Source organism: Aotus nancymaae, unplaced genomic scaffold (assembly GCF_030222135.1).
Source record: "Aotus nancymaae isolate 86718 unplaced genomic scaffold, 86718_ANA_hifiasm-v0.15.2.pri h1tg000053l, whole genome shotgun sequence".
Taxonomy (NCBI): Eukaryota; Metazoa; Chordata; class Mammalia; order Primates; family Aotidae; genus Aotus; species Aotus nancymaae.
The window spans coordinates 32,700,598-32,721,524 of record NW_026988467.1 but is presented as its reverse complement, the minus strand read 5'-3'; the positions used below and the strand labels follow the sequence as shown (position 1 = coordinate 32,721,524).

The 20,927-nt window shown below is 42.6% G+C and overlaps 1 protein-coding gene and 1 pseudogene across 2 annotated transcripts in view; one reads left to right on the top strand and one right to left on the bottom strand.

Annotated features, from left to right (window-relative positions):
• Positions 1 to 20,927, bottom strand: part of THRAP3 (thyroid hormone receptor associated protein 3) — a 78,335-nt gene that overhangs the window by 50,334 nt on the left and 7,074 nt on the right. The gene's annotated exons all lie outside the window — the stretch shown is intronic.
• On the top strand, positions 843 to 19,772 carry LOC105709274 (uncharacterized; annotated as a pseudogene).

Below are 20,927 nucleotides of genomic sequence, written 5' to 3'. Positions count from 1 at the left end.
CCAATTCTAACCAGGTGCCAAAAGTACACGCACACAAATCTCCCATTTCATTTTATTTATTTTTGAGATGCAGTCTCACGCTGTCACCTGGACTGGAATGCAGTGGCACGATCTTGGCTCACTGCAACCTCTGCCTTTCGGGTTCAAGCAATTCTCCTGCCTCAGCCTTCCAAGTAGTTGGGATTACAGGCGCCCTCCACCATGGCCAGCTAATTTTTTTTTTTTTTTTTTTGTATTTTTAGTAGAGACAGGTTTCACCATATTAGCCAGGCTGGTCTCAAACTCCTGACCTTGTGATTCACCTGCCTCAGCCTCCCAAAATGCTGGGATTACAGGCATGAGCCACCATGCCCGGCCTAAATCTCCCATTTTCTTACTCCATCATATTTCCTCCCTATTAACCCCTTCCTGGATATTGGCAAGAATTTTATCACTCCAACAAATCTTCAATTTCCCATTGTTGCGATGAGTGAAGCAGATCTGAGGCTCTGGCTTTTAGTTCTCTGTGACAGCGAAGAGACACCTGAAACTCTGAGTCACCCCTGCCACCACAGTTGCCCTCCTCCGATGGAGCCTGTCCTGCATGTTATCTGGCCAGCCACAAGCACACTTGTTAGCCTCTATCTTCTGAACCTCTCCTTTGGCCAAACAACAGTGCATTAGCAAGGAGACTCCACAATAGACCCTCTTCCCTTCTTCACATTACTAATTGTCCACTTATTCAACAAATAATTTATTAAGTATTGACTACATGCCAGGCACTATTCTAGGAACTGGAGGTTCAATGGTTTAAAAGTCCCTTTATGCCTGGAACTGACATTCTAGGGAGCAGATGAGGGTACATGGAGGAGTAAGAGTTATACAATTTTATATCAATTATTGAGGGAAGGCCTCTGTAATGAGGCAGCTGAGCAGAGACTGGAAGAAAAAGAGTATAACTGGGCCTTTCTGAGGAAACAGCAAATGCAAAGACCCTGGGGAGGAAAGATGCTTGGCTGTCTGAGGAAGAAACAAAAATAAGAATGTCTGCAATGCAAAAAGTTACCAAGGGGGCTGTTGGTATATCAGGTCAGAAACATGGCTGATTAAACAGGGCCGTGAAAGACATCATTAAGGACTTTGATTTTCCTCTGGGTAATGAGGGTAGCCACTAGAGTGTTTAGAGCACAGGAGTAAAAGGAGCATAATTATGTTTCAAAATATTACAAACTGCAATGATACATGCTGGCTGCTGTGTCAGCTACAAATAGAAGAAATTAGTAGATAATGCCCAAAATAATCCAGGCAGGCCAGGTGTGGTGGTTCACACCTATAATCCCAACATTACGGGAGGCAGAGGCAAGAGGACTGCTTGAGTCCAGGAGATCAAGGCTGCAGTGAGCCATGTTCACACTACTGCATCCCAGCCTAGGTGACAGAGCAAGACCCTGTCTCAAAAAAGAATAAGACAATAATCATCCAGATAAAGGACAACAGTGCCTTAGACCAGAGTGTCACTCAGAACACTCCCATGTTCCACACATTGTTAGACCTTAAATAACAATACAGTTCCCAAGTCCAAACAAAAGGTAAACACTAACATTCTAGGATCATACCATTTGTATCTCCTATGGTAAACAAAACTAGCAAGACTTATTTCTTTTTTCCTTATCTCACCTCAAGTACCCCTGGCAATTTTTCTTTTTTTGAGGAGTGTTACTCTCTCATCCAGGCTGGAGTATATGTGCTGCGATCTCGGCTCACTGCAACCTCCGTCTCCCGGGTTCAAGCAATTCTCCTACCTCAGCCTCCCTAGTAGCTGGGATTACAGGCATGCACCACCACACTCAGCTATTTTTTTTGTATTTTTAGTAGAGACAGGGTTTCACCATGTTAGTCAGGCTGGTCTCGAGCTCCTGACCTCAAATGATCTGTCAGCCTCAGCCTTCCAAAGTGCAGGGATTACAGTGTGGCCCCTGGCAATCTTTTATTGCCTGGCCCCTGGCAATTTTTTTTTTTTTTTTAAAGACGGGGTTTCACCGTGTTGGTCAGGCTGGTCTTGAACTCCCGACCTCAGGTGATCCACCAGCCTTGGCCTCCAAAGTGCTTGGATTACAGGCGTGAGCCACCATGCCCGGCCCCCCTGGCAATCTTTTATTGAGAATTATAAAACATAAGGAAACACTTTGCCCACCCTTATGAACCTAGGTCAACAGCTAGTCCTTTCAACCACCAGGCATAACAAGCTTAAATACTTTAAGACTAATGTGTTCTTGCTTCAAAAGCATGATGACAGCAATTAAAAGTGAAAAAAGCCTGGGAGCGGTGGCTCAGGCCTGTAATCCTAGCACTCTGGGAGGCCAAGGTGGGTGGATCACCTAAGGTCAGGAGTTCAAGACCAGCCTGGCTATCATGGTGAAACCCCATCTTTAAAAAATAAAAAAAATTTAAAAAGTGAAAAAAAAAGAAGATAGTGTCTTCAAGTTAACCCAAAGTATCTAATGAATAACAAAATGTAATCTCAGCCATTCCCCACTGGAAAAAAAAAAAATACTAAGAAGATAATGCAGCTGAGCAAATAAACCTTTAGTTTTTACCACAGAAAACTGTGCAATGTCTGCTCCAAGTAGTTTTCATGGTATCAGTGGGAACCAGGATTGATCCAAGGCTGGTGAAATTACTATAAATGGCCTTGGAAGAAAACAGAGTACTTCCAAATGAGTCATGAATACAGAGCCTTCTACAATAGGGGTTAATAACTATGGAAAACAAACCAAACCTAGCCCACAGTCTGGTTTTGTACGATCCATGAACTAGGAATGGTTACCATTTTTAAATTATTTTTTAATCAAAAGAATACTTCCTTACATGTGAAAATTATACGGTATTTCAACTTTTCCCCCCACCCATATTAGCTGCTGGTCTAGAGAAATTCCAATTTACACATCCATAAACAATTTTATAGGAACAGTTACATTCATTTACAGATGGCTACTTGCACACTAAGGAGACCTGAGTAGCTTCAACAGGGACTGCCTTCAGTGGTCTCAATGCTTTGCTCTGCTACAAATTGCAGTGACACAATTATAACTCAACAGCATTTCAAATGCCATGCATAGTCAGTCAGTCAGTCGTCTGTCTGTCTGTCTGTGTCTCACACTGTTGCCCGGCCTGGAGTGCAGTGCTGCAATCTCAGCTCACTGCAACCTCCGCCTCCCAGGTCCAAGCAATTCTCCTGCCTCAGCTTCCCGAGTAGCTGGAATTACAGGCATTGGCCACCACACCCAGCTAATTTTTTGTATTGTTTTAATAGAGACCCAGTTTCACTATGTTGGCCAGGCTAGTCTCGAATGCCTAACCTCAGGATCCACCCGCCTCGGCCTCCCAAAGTGCTGGGATTACAGGCGTTAGCCATTGTGCCCGACCCACATTTTATTATTTTTAATTACCTGTGCATATCCATCATATCTAAACAAGAAAAGCAAACTTTGATGTTACCCTTTTAAGGCATAGTGTGAAGTATGGATCGTTTTGCTATTGAATTTGATGGCATATCCTTGTGATTATTATGAAATGATACCACAGATATGCCAAGAATACAACATACAATACCACCAAACTAAGCACTCATCACAATATTTCCAACTTATGGGAAAGCAAATGATGGTAAAAATATGTGTGGAGAAGAAAACGACTTAGTTAGAAAAATTTACAAACATTGTGAAAATATAAGGTTATTTATCAGCAGTTTCTTTGCAGATTTTTTTTTCTTGAGACGTGGTCTCTGTCATCTAGGCTGGAGTGCAGTGATGAGAAAAAGAAGGTGACTATCCTGACTTGCCCTACTATATGGCAGTTGGATGAATTAGAAGGAGGAAAACTGTGTTTTTTGAAAAGCTCAAGGCTGAGTATGAAATTTTTCTGAACAAGAAGAATCACTCCTAACCACTATTATTATTGTGGACACCAAATAGCTTTGAAAATTAGCTTTTGCTGCAGACTTGATGATGTTTCTTAATCAATTCAATTTAAAATTACAAGGACCTGGCACAGTAGCTCACGACACTTTGGGAGACCGAGGTGGGAGGACAGCTTGAGGTCAGATGTTTCAGACCTGCCTAGTCAACACAGCAAGACCCATCTCTACAAAAACTGAAAGAAAAAAAAATTAGCCTCACTCAATGGTGTATACCTGTGGTCTGAGCTATTCAGGAGTCTGGGGCAGGAGGCTCGCTTGAGTCGAGGAGTTTGAAGTGGCAGTGAGCTATGATCTCACCACTGCACTCCAGACTATGTGACAGAGGGAGACTCTGTCTCAAAGAAATAAAATTAGAAGTCAAAACAACTCTTCTATGGGAAACACATACTGTGATAAAATAATACTAATGACAATAAGTGTTTAAATTTTAAGAAATGTCAAATAACTTTATTTACTTCTCCTCAAACTATAGTTCCAGCATATTTCCAACCTCAATGCATGTGTAAAGTAAATCTCCATATTTCAAAATCCGTCTAACTGCAACTAAGGAGCTTCCATGTAATCTTCAGTTGGAAGCGATTTATCTGCAATGTTATGGTATGCTAAAAGACAAATATCAAGAATCTAATAAAAGAAAAAAAAAAGAAAAAGGAATCTAACACACTTCTGTGCCTTCCAAAAGATAAATCTGTTGAATTAAAATCACATGCTCATGGATTAATATAAGTATTTGGCAGTACCTATCTGTGTGAAAAGACATTTTCGAAGATGACATACATAAAATTTTGCTATAGATCAGCATTAACATATAACTATTTGCCATCAATTTTGAAAGGCAATGCTAACTTTGAGCCCCAATTAAGTGAAACTGTACTCCCCAAAATCAGAATTCCATTCTTATAAACTTGTTATTACAAAAATTGAACTCATTATTTATATTTAGATACACACACATATATATATATTTTTGAGACAGAATCTCACTCTGTCACCCAGGCTGGCGTGCAGTGGCGCAGTCTTAGTTCCGTGCAACCTCTGCCCCCTAGGTTCGAGATTCTTGTGCCTCTCAGCCTTCCGATTACAGGCATGCACCACCACACGTAGCTAATTTTTTTTATTTTTTATTTTTTTATTATTTTTTAATTTTTACAGAGATGGGGTTTCACCATGTTGGTCAGACTAGTCTTGAACTCCTGAACTCAGGTGATCTACCCTCCTCAGCCTCCCAAAGTTCTGGGATTACAGGCTTGAGCCACCATGCCTGGCTTTAATTTTTTAAATATTTTTAGTAGAGATGGGGTTTTGCCACATTGGCCAGGCTGGTGTTGAACTGACCTCAGGAGATCTGCTTGCCTCAGCCTCCCAAACCTCCCAAAGTGCTGGGATTACAGGTGTGAGGCACCATGCCCGGCCTCATTATTATATTTTGAATTCTACTAATAAAAACTTTGTACAAATTTGTTTTCTCTCTTGTTATGTAAGTACCCACATAGTAGCCTCAACTTTGTCTCTTGGGCAGCAAAGCCTTTGATCTGATCCTTTGGAGAGAAAGGCTGTCAACCCCCTTTCTTCATAATTTGTATAACAAATGCATTTAGTGCAGATGACCAGTAAGAATAAACCCTGGCTGGGCACGGTAGCTCACACCTGTAATTCCAGCACTTCAGGGGGCTGAGGTGGGTGGATCACTTGAGGTCAGGTGTTTGAGACCAGCCTGACCAAACATGGTGAAACCCCGTCTCTACTAAAAACACAAAATTAGCTGGGTGTGGTGGTGGGTGCCTGTAATCCAAGCTACTTGGGAGGCTGAGGCAAGAGAATCACTTGAACCCAGGAGGTGGAGGTTGCAGTGAGCCAATATTGTGCCACTGCACTCCAGCCTGGGCAATAAGAGCAAAACTCCACCTCAAAAAAAAATAAATAAATAAACCCTAATGAACTGTAATTCTCAAAACTATAAGGCTCCCAAATGGTAGAAACGGATATTTTTTAATATTTATGCCCAGCAACGCAGAGTAAGGCAAATAAAAGTCAGTAGTCATCTCAAAGTATTTTCCAAAGCAGCTGCTCAATAAATAATACGAGCATATCTGGCTCTGAAGCCTAGGTTTGATTCCTAACTCTACCAACTACTAGGTTGTGAGACCCTGGATAAATTAATCTCACCATCTGTGGTCCCTTATCTGTAAAACTGTTCCTACTTCACAGTGTTGTTGAACACTGGATAATGTAAGTGTAAAGTTCTTGAAAAACTGACCCTGGCACAAAGGAGTACTCAATAAATATTGTTAATTGAGCCAGTATCAAAAGGACAGTGAAAAGATAAGACTTCAACAAGTTGGTATGAGTAGACACGTGGCCATTAAACAACTACATTCTCATAAGAATTCAGAATTTAGCCTTATGGCAAACTTAGAATGTAAGACACTAATTCCATCTTCAAAATCTGTAAAAAGAAGGCCGGGCATGGTGACTCACAACTGTAATTCTAGCACTTTGGGAGGCCGAGGAGGGTGGATTGCTTGAGTTCAGGAGTTTGAGACCAGCCTGGGCAACACAGGGAAACCCCATCTCTTAAAATACAAAAAATTAGCTGGGCATGGCACCATGTGCCGGTAATCCCAGCTACTCAAGAGGCTGAGACAGGAGAATAGTACTCTTTCCTGTCTTATTTCCCAGGCTGGAGTGCAGTGGTGTGATATTGAACCTGGGAGTTGAAGGTTGCAGTGAGCAGAGATCGCGCCATTGCACTCCAGCCTGGGCGACAGAGCGAGACTCCACCTCATTTAAAAAAAAAAAAAAAAAAAACCTGTAAAAAGAGCAGTATGCTCTTTCAGCAACAAACCCAAGCCTATGTTGATTCCAAGTTGAATGAGTCTGCCCCCTAAATAAGCCTACCATTCTGTGCCTCAAGTTCTCAACACAACACACACACACACACACACACACACACACACACACACACACACACAGAGAGAGAGAGAGAGAGAGAGAGAGAGTCTCAGAGACAGAGACACAGACCTGAATGCTTCTACCTAGACCAGTGGTTTTTAAACTCATGGTCTCAGGCTGTGCAGAGATGTTGGGGCAAAGTAACTTTCTAATCTGAGTTCTCCCCGCCCAGCAGATCAGACTGAATGGTCAAGAACTCATAATAACTACTTTCCCAGAACTTATCTTTTTATCATATTACAAAACTTGTATAAGCTACCAGCATTTCCTTACCACTTGAGCCTCTATTTCCTTGAAAACCAGCAGTCATGCACTATTACTGAACTACTCCTTGAGGGCAGGTACCAGATTTAATTCCTTTTTCTATCTTCAGTGTCTAGATAAAAACGAGTGAATGAATATGACTTACTTACACAGTTCCCCACTCCATGGTAAAATATAACATACAATTGACTATTTTAAACAGTTTAATATGTACAGTTCAGTGACATTAAGAACATTCAGGCCAGGTGTGGTGGCTCACACCTGTAATCCCAGCACTTTGGGAGGCCAAGGCAGGCAGATCACCTGGGGTCAGGAGTTCAAGTCCAGCCTGGCCAACATGGTGAAACCCTGTCTCTACTAAAAATACAAAATATTAGCTGGTGTGGTGGCATGTACCTATAGTCCTGGCTACTTGGGAGTCTGAGGCAGAAGAACTGCTTGAACCAGGGAGGCAGTGGCATGTACGTACCTACAGTCTTGGCTACTCAGGAGTCTAAGGCAGGAGAATTGCTTGAACCCGGGAGGCGGAGGTTGGAGGGAGCTGAGATCTCACCACTACACTTCAGCCTGGGAGACAGAGCAAGACGCCAACTCAAAAAAAAAAAAAAAAAAGAGGCTGAGGCTGGGTATGATGGTTCAGGCCTGCAATCCAACATTTTTGGAAGGCCAAGGCGGAAGGAAAACTTGAGGCCAGGAGTTTGAGATCAGCCTGGGCAACAAAGCAAAACCCCCATCTCTACAAAAAATTTGACACTGCAGTGAGCTATGATTCCATTACTGTACGCCAGGGTGGGCAATGGAGCAAGACCCTGTCTCAAAAAAGTTTGCAAAACACAGTCAAAGCCACCAACAAACAAAGATATGGCAGGGTTAGACCAGTTAACAACTGAGGAGATTAACAAAAATGAAAGCCTGACAGAAAATAATTTTTTTTTTTAAATACTAAAAGATGAAGGAGGCTGGGCATAGTCATATCTGTAATCCCAGCACTTTGGGAGGCCAAGGTGGGCAGATCACCTGAGGTCAGGAGTTCAAGACCAGCCTGGCCAACATGGCGAAACCCCATCTTCACTAACATAACAAAAAATTAGTAGGGTATGATGGTCCACACCTGCAATCCCAGTTACTCAGGAAGCTGAGGCTGGAGAAGAGCTTGAACCCAGGAAGGAAGGACTGCAGTGAGCTGAGATTGCGCCACTGCACTCCAGCCTGGGTGACAAAGCTAGACTCCAACTCGAAAAAAACAAAAACAAAAAAAATACTAAGACCCCTGAGAAAACTGAAGCCCTCAGGATTTTTACAAAAGGTATAATGTGAACAATGTATGTTATCAAACAATTTTTTCAGAAAATTAGAAAAAATTAAAAAATAAACAAAGAACAACCATTGATACAATTTTAATAAATATGCAGTGTAATGCCTGTAATGTTATTTATTTTTATTTTTTTTGAGGCAGAATCTTGTCCTGTCGCCAAGGCTGGAGTGCGGTGGCTCGATCTCAGCACACTACAACCTCTACTTCCATTCAAGCAATTCTCCTGCCTCAGCTTCCTGAGTAACTGGGACTACAGGTGTGTGACACTACACCCAGCTAATTTTTTTGTATTTTTAGTAGAGATGGGGGTTTCACTGTGTTGGTCAGGATGGTCTCGATCTCCTGACCTCGTGATCCACCTGCCTCAGCTTCCCAAAGTGCTGGGATTACAGGTATGAGCCATCACGCCAGGCCAATTTTATTTATTTCTAAAAAATAAAAAGGCTGCAGGCTGGGCCAGAGGCGGCTGGGCCACAAGGGGGGCCCAGGCTTCGCCCTCACGCCAGCCCACCGCCCCCAGGGTATGTTCCTCATGTCCAGTGCCACAAGACCACCATCTTCACAGATGCCAAGGCATCAAGCACGTGTTTGAGCTGAAGCCCATTGTTGAGGGCATTCCCAAGAGGCCGCCCAAAGAGCAGCAGCTGTACAAGAACAACCAACTCTTGGATGATGGCAAGACACTGGGCAAATGTGGCTTCACCAGTCAAACAGCACAGCCACAGCCCCCAGCCAGAGTGGGGCTGGCCTTCCAGGCAGATGACACCTTTGAGGCCCTGGGCATCAAGCCGTTCTCCAGCCCGCCAGAGCTGCCTGATGTGATGAAGCCCCAGGACTCAAGAAGCACTGCCAATGAACAAGGCACTGCTTGTGAGGACCCCCAAGAGGCCCATTCCCCCCAATAAAAGAGATTCGGGAGCCAAAAAAAAAAAAAAGAAAGAAAGAAAGAAAAAGGCTGGGCGAGGTGGCTCACATCTGTAATCCCAGCAGTTTAGGACACCAAGCAAAGAGATAACTTGAGATCAGGAGTTTGGGACAAGCCTGGCAAACATAGTGAAATGTTGTCTCTACTAAAATACAAAAATTAGCTGGGAATGGTGGTGTGTACCTGTAGTCCCAGCTACTCAGGAGGCTTAGGCAGGAGAATCACTTGAACCCAGGAGGCAGAGGTTACAGTGAGCCAAAATCACTCCACTTTTTTTCAATGACACTCTGTACATATTCCTATATACCATGCTTGAAATTTTCAGATATAATATTGTTTATCCTCTCATGCACCAGTCTGCCTGCCCCAGTTGCCTTGCAGTTCAACGAAAAAAGGGACAAATCTTGGTCAGTCTAGGAAAAAAAAAGAAAAAGAGACAAAGATTTACATGCTCTAGAACCAGACTCTGGGACTGAATCCAGCTCTACCCCCTTTACTAGCTGTGCAATCCTGGATCTGTTTCATCTTTCTTTGCCTCACTTCCATCTGTAATATGGAGACTGTAATCATACCTTTCCCTAGGATTACAGGGAATTAAATGGTTAATATATGGAAAGTACTCAGAATGACTGTAAGCACAGGTATGTACTCACGTTACCACTTGTTATCAGATGCACTATAATCTTAAACCTATTCAAAATTGTTACTGACTGAAAGATATGTGATCTTGGTTGGGGTGGGGAAGAGGTAGCGAAATATAAAAAATCCTAGCTGGAGGCCGGGCATGGTGGCTCACGCCTATAATCCTAGCACTTTGGGAGGCTGAGGCGGGCAGACTGCCTGAGTTCAGGAGTTCACGTCTCTACTAAAATACAAAAAAATTAGCCGGGTGTGGCGGCATGCACCTGTAGTCCTAGCTACTCAGGAGACTGACTGCAAGAACCCTGGAGGTGGAGGTTGCAGTGAGCCAAGATCATGCCACTGCACTCCAGCCTAGGCAACAGAGTGAGACTCAGTCTCAAAAGAAAAAAAAAAAAGACTGGAGGAGGGGCATCACACACAGAGATATATATAATACATGCCAGAATTGAGCATCACCAGAGAGGTACAGTGGCAAAGGCCACTTACAACTAGAGGAACAAAGTAAGGTTTCAAGAGGAAGACTCAGTAGTTAACCTGGCTCTTAAAGAACACATAAAATTTGTATAGTTAGAAATGAGAAAGGAGCTTTCCTAACTAGGCAACCAAAGGCAATGGAAATGACAACTCACAGGAGTGAAATCTGAAACTTCTTTACACATACGTGGCATTCAACAAATAACTGACTAGACTTAGAAGTGACAGAAAAGGAACCAAGGTTTCAAAACTAAGAAATCAGTCTGACACTGAGTATAGCAAAACTAAGAAGAAAGTATAAATAATTTAGATAAAAGTCTGAATTCAGTTTTGGATACATTAGTTTGCTCATGCTAGAGAATCCATGAAGCTGCATTCAACCTTTGAAGAGTTCTTCTTTTTTTAATCACAATTTGGAAGTAGATACTAGATTTGAGAGTTCAGAAACTTATTTTCAACCAAACTTCCTAATTAGAAATAATCTTAACCAATTTTGGAAATCTTTAGAAAATTAAAAACATGCCTATCCAAAATATCCGTATTATCTGATTCTCCTAGTTCTAGAAAATAAATTAGTAGCTGCTTTGCAGCCGATATTAATTCAGTAGCAATTACAAACACCATTAACAAATGGCAACCCTTCTTCCTTCCCACAAAAGATCAATCCAAAGGCCTCCTGGCCACTCGACAGTTCCTCACAAAACACATTTCCAAAGCATTTATAAGCAACATCACAATCAGCCTTCTGTTTTTGTTTTTAGAGATGGGGTCTTACTATAACCTATGCTGGAGTGAAGTGGCATGATAATAGCAATCCTCCTGCCTCAGCCTCCCACAGTGGTGGGATTACACGTGTGAGCCACCACGCCTAGTCTGTCTCAAAATAAACTAAGAAATTAAAAAAATAAACACTGTCAAAAGCTTTATCTTTATAGAAGAAAACAGAGGAGAATATCTGTTATGAATTCAGGGTGAGGAAGGATTTCAAACAATTTTTTTTTTTCAGATGGAGTTTCGCCCTTGTTGCCCCGGCTGGAGTGCAATGGTGCGATCTCAGCTCACCGCAACCTCCACCTCCCAGCTTCAAGTGCTTCTCCTGGCTCAGCCTCCCAAGTAGCTGAGATTATAGGCATGTACCACCACACCTGGCTAATATTGTATTTTTAGTAGATGGGGCTTCTCGATGTTGATTAGGCTGGTTTCAAACTCCTGACCTCAGGTGATCTGCCCAACTAGGCCTCAGTGCTGGGATTACAAGCGTAAGCCACCGCGCCCGGATTCAAACAAAATTTTATAAATAAAAACCATAAAGGTAAAGATTGACAAATCTATCTATATGCCTTAGAAAATCAAAACAGATGGCTTGCACCTATAATCCTAGCATTCTGAGAGGCTGAGGTAGGAAGATACCTTGAGCCCAGGAGTTCAAGATCAGCCAGGGAAACATGGAAAGACTCGGTCTCTACAAAACATAAAGAAAATCAGCCACGCATCATGGCACACACCTGTGGTCCCAGCTATTCCAGAGGCTGATGCGAGAGGATCATTTGGGCCCAGGAGTTTGAAGCTGCAGTGAACTATGTTCATGCCACTGTGCCCTAGCCTGTGTGACAGTGATAACTTGTCTCAAAAAACAAATAAATGGGCCGGGCACGGTGGCTAACGCCTGTAATCCCAGCACTTTGTGAGGCCGAGGCGGGCGGATCACGAGGTCAAGAGATTGAGACCATCCTGGCCAACATGGTGAAACCTCGTCTCTATTAAAAAAATACAAAACTTAGCTGGGCATGGTGGCATGCACCTGTAGTCCCAGCTACTAGGGAGGCTGAGGCAGGAGAATTGCTTGAACCTGGGAGGCAGAGGTTGCAGTGAGCTGAGATTGCGCCACTGTACTCCAGCCTGGTGCCTGGCGACAGAGCAAGATTGTCTCAAAAAAAAAAACAAAAAAAAACACAAATAAATGAACAAACAAAAAATGAAAGCAGAATATATAACCTGAAAGTAGAATGTAGACCTAAATACCCAGAAGCTCCATCAATTAGGTTTATAACAAAAATTATTATGAATGGAATAAATAATTCCAGTGGACTGGTGGATGCATGGAGCATACCAATGTTAGCAAAATGGCAAAATCCCTGTAGCACTAAGGTTGTACTTTAAGAGCTAAGACATCTAATGACATCCAAAGAAAATAAGCAGCTTCCACAGCCACCAGAAGTCCATGACAATTAATTTTAGCATATCTTGGCCAGGTGCAGTGGCTCACGCCTATAATCCTGGCACTTTGGGAGGCTGAGGTGGACAGATTGCCTGAGGTCAGGAGTTCCAGGCCAGCATGGCCAACATGGTGAAACCCTGTCTCTACTAAAAATACTAAAATTAGCTGGGCATGATGGTGGGTGCCTGTACTCCTAGCTACTCTGGAGGCTGGGGCAGGAGAATCACTTGAACCCAGGAGGCAGAGATTAGAGACTACAGTGAGCCAAGATCATACCACTGCACTCCGGCCTGGGAGAGAGAGCAAGATTCCATCTCAAAAAAAAAAGAGGCCAGGCGCGGTGGCTCATGCCTATAATCCCAGCACTTTGGGAGGCCGAGGCGGGTGGATCACGAGGTCAAGAGATCAAGACCATCCTGGTCAACATGGTGAAACCCCGTCTCTACTAAAAATACAAATAAAAATTAGCTGGGCATGGTGGCGCATGCCTGTAGTCCCAGTTACTTGGGAGGCTGAGGTGGGAGAATTGCTTGAACCCAGGAGACGGAGGTTGCGGTGAGCCGAGATCGCGCCATTGCACTCCAGCCTGGGTAACAAGGGTGAAACTCCGTCTCAAAAAAAAAAAAAAAAAAAAAAAAAGAAAAATATTTTAAACTTAAGTCAACTTTCTACTTATGTTAATGTTTTAATTAAATATCACAATGCAAAATACCCACATAAAGTAAAAGAATTTCTGCTTGTAAACATGACCTTGACTTTTCTAAGAATATATTTTATATATATGTATATGTTATTTATATAAATGTATACATTACATATATATTATGTTTTCAGGTAATGGGAAGAAAAACACAGCACAATTTTTTTTTCTCTTTTTTTTTTTTTTCCTGCTTTAGGATTGTTTTACTGCAAGATTTTTTTTCTCTTGTTAGGGCACTGTCATTTAAACATAAACCTGGAGACAGAATTCAGGTTTACACAATGAAAGCATGGCTAGAAGTATGAGATGGCAGTGGAACGTATTTCTGAAAAGTAAAAATCTTAAGGAAAAACAGAAATGGCATGTTTTATCCATTTTGCTTAGTAAAATGGATTTTTTAAATTTTAAAACTGTTTAAAGTAGCAGGTACAATGAATATTATCACAAATTATGTTAATTTTTGAAGTGGTGCAGGTGCTTTTAGTAGCATCCAAAATACGTACAAGAAAAAGAAAATTAAAAAACAAAAACAAAAATCCAAAATATGTCCAGAATTATCTTGATACCTGTATTTACACCAACAAAATGGTGAGGGTTGTGATGGTTAATATTAAGTGTCGACTGGACAGAGGGACGGCCAGATGGCTGATGAGGCACTGTTCCTGGGTATGTCTGTGAGGGTGGTGCCAGAGAAGCCTGACATGTGAGTGAGTGGACTGTGAGAGGAACTAGTCTACATGTTCAGCGGGACCCTCAATGTGGATGGGGTACCACTCAATCAGCTCTGAGCACAGCTAAACAAAGCAGGCAGAAGAAGGGGGATAAGCAGATTGCTTGCTGAGTGTGTGCACTCTCTCATGCTATGCCAGATGCTTGGCTTCCTCTCCTGCCCTTACACATGAAACTCCAGGTTCTTCAGCCTTTGGACTCTAGGACTTGCACTAGAGGCCTCGCAGGGGCTCTCAGGCATTTCACCTCAAACTGAGGGCTGCACTGTTGGCTTCCTGTTTTTGAGGCTTTTGGACTTGGACTGAGCCAGGAAACCAGCTTCTGTCTTTCCCCAGCTTACAGACAGCCTATCATGGAACTTCGCCTTGCTATCGTGAGAGCCAATTCTCCCTAATAAACTCCCTTATATATATGTATATATGTATGTATGTATGTATATGTATGTGTATATGTGTGTGTGTATATATATACACACACACATACATACATATACATCTCCTTTGGTTCAGTCCCTCTGGAGAACCTTAATATAGGAGGGTTGATGAATTTCTGTAACAAGCTGTTCTTATGTGTTACATGTAACAGACATGGTAAATATTTGTTTATAGTCTGTGTGTAACAAACCATGTGTGTATGTGAAGTTAACAACAACCAAGAAAACACGTATAGGGGTATGTGATTTTGAGAACTAAGTTAGTCTTAAAATGTAAATAAAATGTGAAACATATCCACAAAAACAAATGGTTAAGATGATAGAATTTTATATTATACATATTTTGCCACAAAAATTGTAAAATGAATTGATTCGTGGAAGTGACAAGACAATTAAGCAAATGCTAACAAATGTAAAATCTAGGTGATAGACATATAGGTCTCACTGTACTGTACAACTGGTCAACTTTTTGTATGCCTATAATCTTTCATAATAAAATGTTAAAGGAAAAAATAAATCAAAGATATTGACATCCCTTCTAGAATAATACAATTGATGCAGAGTGATTAACTTACCCAGAACCAGGGAAACAAAGGCCTTACAGGGATGATGAAATGTAAAAGCCAGTTTGGCCAGGTAAGGTGGCTCATGCCTGTAAACCCAGAATTTTGGGAGGCTGAGGTGGGAGAATTACTTGAGCACAGGCATTCCAGATGAGCCTGGGCAACATGGTGAAAACTCATTTCTACTAAAAACATAAAAATTAGCTGGGCATGGTGGCAGAAGCCTGTAATCCCAGCTACTTGAGAGGGTGAAGGAGAATTGCTTGAACCCAGTGGGTGGCTGTTGCAGTGAGCTGAAATCGCACCACTGCACTCTAGCCTGGGTGATAGAGCAAGACTCTGCCTAAAAAAAAAAAAAAAAAGCAATAAAAAAAAAAAAAAAAGAAAATGTGGCCTATACACCATGGACTACTACATAGTCATTAAAACAAAACAAAAAAAAAAACAAAAAACACCAGGCCGGGGACGATGGCTCATGCCTGTAATCCCAGCACTTTGGGTGGGAGGCCAAGGCAGGTGGATCACGAGGTCAAAAGTTCAAGATCAGCCTGGCCAACACAGTGAAACCCTGTCCCTACTAAAATTACACAAATTAGCCAGGTGTGGTAGCCCACACCTGTAATCCTAGCTATTCAGGAGGCTGAGGCAGGAGAATCGCTTGAACCTGGGAGGCGGACGTTGCAGTGAGCCGAGACCACACACCATTGCACTCCAGCCTGGGTGACACAGAGAGACTCTGAAAAAACATAAAAAATCAGTAAGGCCAGGTGCAGTGGCTCACGCCTGTAATCCCAGAACTTTGGGAGGCCAAGGCAGGTGAACCACTAGGTCAGGAGATCAAGACCATCCTGGCCATGGTGAAACCTTGTCTCTTTAAAAAAAGAAAAAAAAAATAGACCAGCCTGGCAACACAGGGAGACCCTGTCTCTACAAAAAATAAAAAACAGCCGGCGTGGTGGCATGCACCTATAGTCCCAGCTACTTGTGAAGCTGAGGTGGAAGGATCACTCAGGAGTCACCTCTCAAGCCCAGAAGTTCAAGGGGCTGCAGTATGCTGTGACTGCACCACTGCATTCCAGCCTAGGCAACAGAGTGAGACCTTGTCTCAAAAAACAAACAAACAAAAAAAGCCAGCTCATTACACTAAATCCAAAAGTGTTGCTGACTAAAAGTCCATTTTAGCTACATTCAATGAGATCATCATAACAGCTGTAATAACACTAACCAGTGGGAAGAGATCTGCCTACCACATCCCCCAAAATAGACACTAAACAAGCTTTAGCTCACTCATCATAAATACCCAGTATCCTGAAGATAACACTTGAAACCCCAATCTAAGTAATAAATTAGTCTACCCCTAAAAAAATAATCTGGATAGGAAATCCAAAAACGACACCAATCAAAAAAGATTTTTCATGCCACGTATTTCCATTCCAGTAGATGTGTAACACTCATAGGCAAGTAGTTAATGCCTAATTTCCCAATTTCCCACAAACAGAAAAATCAAGTAATATCAAATGTGGTGCTTACATCAATCTAAATTCTAATTCAGGCTGGGCACTATGTTTCACCCCTATAATCCCAGTACTTTGAGGAAGCTGAGGTGGGCAGATAGCTGGAGGCCAGGAGTGTAAGACTATTCTGGGCAACAAAACGAGACCCTGTCTCTAGAAAAACTCTGAAAAATCACCAGGCATGGTAGTATCCACCTGCAGTCCCAGTTACTCAGGAGTCTGATGCAGGAAGATCGATCACTTGGCGCTCCTGAGTTAGAGGCTACAGTGAACTATGATCATGCCACTGCACTGAGGCCTAAGCAACAAATCAAGACTAAAGAAAAGGAAAGAATCTAGTTCCTACCTAGCTGTTGATTTTTCTTTTTTTTTTTTTTTCTGACAGTCTCACTTTGTCACCCAGGCTGGAGAGCAGTGCCACGATCTCGGCTTACTGCAATCTCTACCTCCCAGGTTCAAGCAATTCTCCTGCCTCCGCTTCCCCAGTAGCTGGGATTGCAGGAGCCTGGCCATCACGTCTGGCTAACTTTTGTATTTTCAATAGAGATGAGGTTTCACCATGTTCACCAGGCTGGTCTCAAACTCCTGACCTCAGGTGATCCACCTGCCTCAGCCTCCCACAGCGCTGGGATTACAGGCGTGATCCATCGCATCAAATCTGGTTTTGTTTTTTGTTTTTGCAACAGAATCTCACTCTTTCACCCAGGTTGGAGTGCAGGTGCACCATCTTGGCTAACTGCAACCTCTGCTTCCCAGGTTAAAGTGATTCTCCTGTCTCAGTCTCCTGAGTAGCTGGGACTACAGACGCCCACTACCACGCCCAGCTTATTTTTCGTATTTTTAGTAAGACAGGGTTTCACCATGCTCACCAGGCAAGTCTCGAACTCCTGACCTCAGGTGATCCGCCTGCCTCAGCCTCCCAAAGTGCTGGGATTACTGGTGTGAGCCACTGCACCCTGTCCGACATAAAGGGTTTTTTCTTTCTTTTTTTTGAGACAAAGTCTCACTCTGTCACCCAGGCTGGAGTACAGTGGTGCAGTCTTGGCTCACTGCAACCTCCACCTAATGGGTTCAAGCGATTTTCCTGCCTCAGCCTCCAGAGTAACTGGGACTACAGGCATCTGTCACCACGTCCGGCTAATTTTTGTATTTTTAGTAGAGATGGGGTTTCACCGTGTTAGCCAGGCTGATCTCGAACCCCTGACCTCGTGATCAGCCCGCCTCGGCCTCCCAAAGTGCTGGGATTATAGGAGTGAGCCACCGCACTCAGCCAACATAAAGGTTTTGGTGTTTTTGTTTTTTTAGTTTTTTTTTGAGACAGAGTTTCACTTAGTTGCCCAGGTTGGAGTACAGTAGCACGGTCTTGACTCACTGCAACCTCCACCTTCCGGGTTCAAGCAATTCTCCTGCCTCAGCCTTCCGAGTAGCTGAGATTACAGGCGCCCACCACCACATCTGACTGATTTTTATTTTTTATTTTGTGTACTTTCGTAGAGACGGGGTTTCACCATGTTACCCAGGCTGGTCTCAAACTCCAGAGCTCAGGCAATCTGCCCATCTCAGCCTCCCAAAGTGCTAGGATTACAGGTGTGAGCCATGGCACCTGGCCGACATAAAGGTTTTTAAACCAAACAAATGCATTAATTCTGGACTTTTTTTTTAACTCACTGTAATGTCAATAAATATGACTTTCCAGTCTACCTCTTTTTTCTACCTAGCATTCCACTATATAAATGTACCATAAGCAGTCCCATGGTGGCAAACACTTAGGTTGCTATCAATTTTTCATTTACATAAATAATACTGTGATTACTCTTATCTTTAAGGACCTGTCCAACAGGAAATCCTTAAGGTGTGTTCCTCAAAGTACAGATACATACTACTGTCCTCTAGAAAAGGCTACAGCAATTTATATTTTTACCAGCAATGTTTGAGAATTTCCCCAAACCTTCAGTAACAACCATCATATTTTTTTTGTCATGGTGAAAATCTCAGGGAAAAAATAGTATCTCGATTTCACCTGTATCTCTCTGGTTTTCATTTGAGTCTTATTTTGTCAGTATTACTATCTAATTTTCTTTTCTTTCTTTTTTTTTTTTTTTTTTGAGGCAGAGTTTCATTCTTGTTGCCCAGGCTGGAGTGCAGTGGTGTGATCTCAGCTCATGGTGACCTCCGCCTCCTGTGTTCAATTCTCCTGCCTCAGACTCCCAAGTAACTGGGATTACAGGCATGAGCCACCACGCCCAGCTAAGTTTTATACTTTTATTAGAGATGAAGTTTCTCCATGTTAGTCAAGCTGGTCTTGAACTCCCGACCTCAGGTGATCCGCCTGCCTCGGCCTCCCAAAGTGTTGGGCTTATAGGCGTGAGCCACCTCACCCAGCCCCAATAATCTATTTTCAAAATGGTCAACCAACTGTTCTAGAACCATTTATTGAATAATTACACCATCCTTCCTTCACTGTCTTAAAATACTGCCTTTTGATATCCTTTGTTCTTTCCAACTGCCATGTGTTTCTCGTTGTCCTTTCAGATTTACCTTCTTATTAATACTTTCCTTTTCCAAATAGCTAACAAATAACCTATCTTCTTGTTGCCACATACAAATACCTATGGTGTCAAAATCTTCATAGAAAAAGAAAATATGGGCCAGGCACAGTGGCTGAGATTGTACCACTGCACTCCAACCAGACTGGGTGACAGAGGGAGACTCCATATCAAAAAAAAAAAAAAAAAAAAAGGACACAACTGCCATTGGAGAGCAGCAGCCATAGCCCTTCGCTACCCTATGGCCGTGGGCCTCAATAAGGGCCACAAGGTAACCAAGAACTCGAGCAAGCCCAGGCACAGTTCTGCGGGCATCTAACCAAACAAACACACCAACTTCATGCGGGACATAATCCGGGATGTGGGGCTTCGCCCCGTACAAGCGGAGCGCCATGGAATTACTTAAGGTCTCCAAGGACAAACAGGTCCTCAAGTTCATCAAGAAAAGGGTGGAGACACACATCCGCGCCAAGAGTAAGTGGGAGGAGCTAAGCAACGTCCTGGCCGTCATGAGGAAAGCCGCTGCCAAGAAAGACTGAGCTCCCCTCCCCTGCCCTTTCCCTGAAATAAAAAACAACTTGACCCCCCACCCCCCAAAAAAAGACAAACAAAGGAAGAGAAGAGGCAAGCAAGATTCTACACTATGAGTAAGATAAAGCATTCACCATTAACCCAAGAATGTCATCTTCTAAATTTCCAAGGAAAAAAAGAGTATCAGAATGGGCTTTTACAATTTAGGTTCTTCTGAAGCAAGATGCTAAATATTATGGTTTAATTTTTAACCATGGTTTCTCCTCTATGGTTCCTATTTACCTTTACTATTCAGAAATACCTTCACCTAGTACCAAAGGAAAAAATATATATACATATGACAAACCAAAACAGTAAAAATCTCTTCTATATATCTAAACACTGGCCTGAAGAGATGACATTATGAGAAATTTTTACTTTCTACATTACCTATTTCTGTAATGTCTGAATTTTTTTAAGCAGCATCTGTTTGTGAGCAGGGAGAAAAAAAAGTGAAGACACTTCCCTGCCCCTACCAAGGGTTTCATAAAATGTGTGCGCTGCTTTAATAAACCTGGGGGTAGGCGTAGCATAGTAATAGGGGGCTTATCAGTTTTACCTTTTTAAAAATAAAATGCTGGCCAGGTGTGGTAGCTCACACCTATAATCCCAGCGCAGGTGCAGTGGCTCACGCCTGTAATCCCAGCACTTTGGAAGGCCAAGGCGGGCAGATCACCTGATGTCAGGAGTTCAAGACCAGCCTGGCCAACATGGCGGAAACCCTGTCTCTACTAAAAATACAAAAATTAGCTGGGTGTGGTGGTACGTGCCCACCTGAACCTCGGAGGCAGAGGGTGCAGTGAGCCAAGACCACATTGAATCACTCCAGCCTGAACAGAGAGAGATTTTGTCTTTAAAAAAAAAAAAAAAAAAAGGATACAGTTTGAGTAACCACCACCACAACCAAATTAGAGACTATTTCCATCACTCCAGAAAGTACCCTCGTGCCCCTTGGCAATTTGCTCACCTACCACAGCACAAATTCTTTTCCACTACTAACTTAACAGAATCTGAGTGAACTAGGACTTAAAGCACTTTCAGAGACTGCCACCAGGTCAGTTATTTCCACATTAACTCATCCCTTTTTCAATATTTACTATGCCTCTTTTACTTGACTGAATGGT